Consider the following 3630-nt stretch of genomic DNA (forward strand, 5'->3'; position numbering starts at 1 on the left):
AAATGTGTTTACTAATTTAAAGTCAATACATAAATTCTATTTCCATCTCTTTAAAAAATTGTTCTGTAAATTGATCAGAAGCATGGATTTTGTGGCTAGATAGGTCATTGCACATCTGTATCTTTCTTCTTCTCTCTCTTTCATGTTTCTCATAAATAATATGATTGCTCCATAATTATCCTAATTTGTATTGCTTTTATATTTTCAGTGATATCATTTCACTTTCTGTCCTGCCATTTCTCAAATCAGCACCACATAAACAGAAAAATATGGAAGTGGTGCTGTGTCTCAAGAGGTAGAGCACTTGCCTTGATTTGAAGAGCTCAAGGACAGTGCCCAGGCCCAGAGTTCAGGCCCCACAACTAATTTTAAAAAAAATGTAAATCCTTTATAATTCTACTACCAGATCTGACTGAAATCAGTGGAATCACACTTTTCCTGTACAATGAAGGAATAGGTCCAGGCTAGGAAAGCAACTAGAGAAGGCAGGCTGATTGTATCTGTGAAAAATCTTTTTGGAAAATGGTATCGAGTATTACTTACTGGTTATCCGCTTGTGCTGGAAGCATGATTCTGAACTATTGCTTGCTGATTCTGAACTATTGTTTCGATCATTATATTCTCCAAGAAGAAAAGTGAAATTTAATTGATAGCAAAGGACTACTAATACATTTTGACTTCTCATTAAGCATCTTCAATAATCAAAATCACCTAAAGATAATAAACAGGACTACGTTTTTAGATGAAAACAAGTGTCTTTTTAAAAAACAAGGAATTTAAGTATTTATGCAAAGGACTTGTATTGTACTACTGAATTATACATTTATTTCTCATTTGAATACCAATAAATTATGGATCTATTAGAAAGCTCTTAAAGCTCATATGTTGAATAGTGAGTTCTCTTACAGAATATCATGGTATTTCCCAAATCATTTACATAGAAGGTATTGTTTCCTATTTTCTCATTCCTAAGAATAAGCTGTACATGAAGATACCACTGGTCCTCATTTTCAGTCTGTACTTTGAATATGGAGGAAAATCTTTCTCTGCTCTCTATCAATCCCTACTCTCCAAGTAGAATAATTTAGAATAGTAAAAATGGAAAAAGAGAAAATAAATCATGGTGAAAAAATATATACCGAAAATTCACCGGATTATTCTGACCAGTTCAACCGACGTGAACTATACGGGAAACTCATTGACACCTCATTCCAGCTGGTACTCAAAGTCTCTGGTTAGGCAATTCTGATGAAGACAAGGAACAAGATGAAAAATTGAGAAATGGTATCAATTACAAGACAAAAATGGAGAAGTATCCAAGTAAATTTCTTCTTTGGGATGCCGAAATTAATCGGCTTACTACAGTGCGGAGACTACTTTCCAAAAAGGCCACTCATATGAATACTAGGGATGAGGATGAGTATAACCCTATTCATCGAGAAGCCTACAGTGGACAGTTAGATATTTTCCATGAGTTGGTAGCTCAAGGCAGGTAGCCATGCAATAACTGTGAATAGCTGGACACCCCTGCACAGTGCTTATATGTGGAATAATACCAGAGTGGATTCTTTCTTACTTCATCATCATGCAGATACAAATGCCCAAACTAAAGTCCTCTTGACCACATTGCATCTTGCTGCTGGGAATAGAAATAGCAAAGATATGCTGTACCTACTTCTGTTGAACCATTATATCAAACCAGGTCTGAAGAACAGCTTGGAAGAAACTGCCTTTGATATTGCCAAAAGGATAAGTATGTATCACTACCACTTTGAAGTTGTGAAAGTCTTTACAAATTGTTCTCCTAAATCGAAATGGTTTGGTTAAGTTCCTTAAATTTCAAAAATGCCAGTTCATACTTTGTGTCCCTAGAAAAGTCATAATGGTTTGGTTAAATTTCTTTTTTTACGTTTTATTTTATTTATTTATTTTTTGTGAACATACTGTACAGAGGGGTTACAAATATATGGGGAGGATAATGTGCACATTTCTTATCAAGCATTGCAACCTCCTCCTTTGTTTACCCTTCACATCACTTCCCAGCCTCCCCCCTCCCCCCAACCACCACCTAATCCTCGCCCCCTCTTCCCACCCCCCCGCACCAATGTTGTAAAGCTCGTTTTCGACATGACAACTTATACTTCTCATTGTTGCAACAGGTCCACCTGTACACTTAAACGACTTGTTTTTCCCCATCTCCTCCAAAAGTTATACTGACATCAAAAATAGTGAAAGCAGGGGTTGAACTGTGGGGGAGGGACATACAAAGCAACAAAGAGGTAATCTTATAAATGCGTTAGAAACACATGCATGAAAGAAAAAAAAACATTAAAATACATATCTAAGCGTTCATTTTTCTGACATCACATTATCTGACCTTTTCCGCTTGACACATACATATACTAGGTATTACAAATAAGGGAAACCATGGGACCTATGTTTCTTTGGGCCTGATTTACTTCACTTAATATAATTTTTTCCAAGTTTTTCCATTTCCTAACAAATGGGGCAATGTCATTCTTTCTGATGGAGGCATAGAATTCCATTGTGTATATATACCACATTTTCTTGATCCATTCATCTACTGAGGGGCATCTGGGTTGGTTCCATATCTTAGCTATGATAAATAATGCTGCAATAAACATAGTTGTGCTGGTAGCTTTAGTGTGGTCTGGTTTGTAAACATTTGAGTAAATGCCCAAAAGTGGGATTATTGGGTCATAGGGGAGCTCTATGTGAATTCTTTTGAGGAAACAAAGTGGATGAACAAGTTTACATTCCCACCAACAATGAAGGAAGGTTCCCTTCTGTCCACATCCCCTCCAGCATCTGTTGTTATTAGAGTTCTTCATTTTTGCCATTTTAACTGGAGTGAGGTGGTATCCCAATTTTGTTTTGATTTGCATTTCTTTTATGGCTAGGGATGTTGAGCATTTGTTCATGTGTCTATTGGCCATCCTTATTTTTTCCTCAGAGAAGTTTCTCTTCAAGTATTTAGCCCACTTATTTATTGGGCAGTTGTTTCTTTGAGGATTTGTTGCTGGCAGATTTAATTGTTTGAGTTCCAAGTATATTTTAGATTGAGACCCTTGTCCATTGTATGGCTAGTGAAGATCTTCTCCTAATCTATGGGCTTTCTATTGATTATGCTCACTATGACCTTTGCCATGCAGAAGCTCTACAACTTCATGCAATCCAATTTGTCTAACCTTTCTTTGATTGGTTATGTTTCCAGGTCTCTATTCAGAAAATTTCGTCCTGAGCCAAGGAGAGCTAGGGTTTCACCTATACCATCCTGTAATGTTTTCAGAGTGTCTGCTTTGACTCTGAGGTCTTTGATCCATTTGGAGTTGATTCTGGTGCAGGGTGATATATAATGATCTAGCTTTACTTTTCTACAAGTAGTTAACCGATTTTGCCAGCACTATTTAGTAAAGAGGCTGTCTTTCTTCCATTCTCTTTTTTTAGCTCCCTTATCGAAGCTTAGATGGCTATAGGTCTGTAGGTTCATTTCTGAGTTTTCAATTCTATTCCATTGGTCTTGAAGTCTATTCTGATGCCAATACCAAGCTCTATTGATTACTATGGCTTTATAGTAGAGTTTGAAATTTGGTACTGATATTCCTCCAG

The 3630-nt window shown here is 36.6% G+C and overlaps 1 pseudogene; it reads left to right on the plus strand.

Moving 5' to 3' along the window:
- Nucleotides 1–1098: 1098 nt before the first annotated feature.
- Nucleotides 1099–1827, plus strand: LOC138835452 (ankyrin repeat domain-containing protein 49 pseudogene; annotated as a pseudogene).
- Nucleotides 1828–3630: the final 1803 nt, after the last annotated feature.

This window comes from Dipodomys merriami, unplaced genomic scaffold, assembly GCF_024711535.1.
Source record: "Dipodomys merriami isolate MVZ:Mamm:240054 unplaced genomic scaffold, mDipMer1.0.p SCAF_239, whole genome shotgun sequence".
Taxonomy (NCBI): Eukaryota; Metazoa; Chordata; class Mammalia; order Rodentia; family Heteromyidae; genus Dipodomys; species Dipodomys merriami.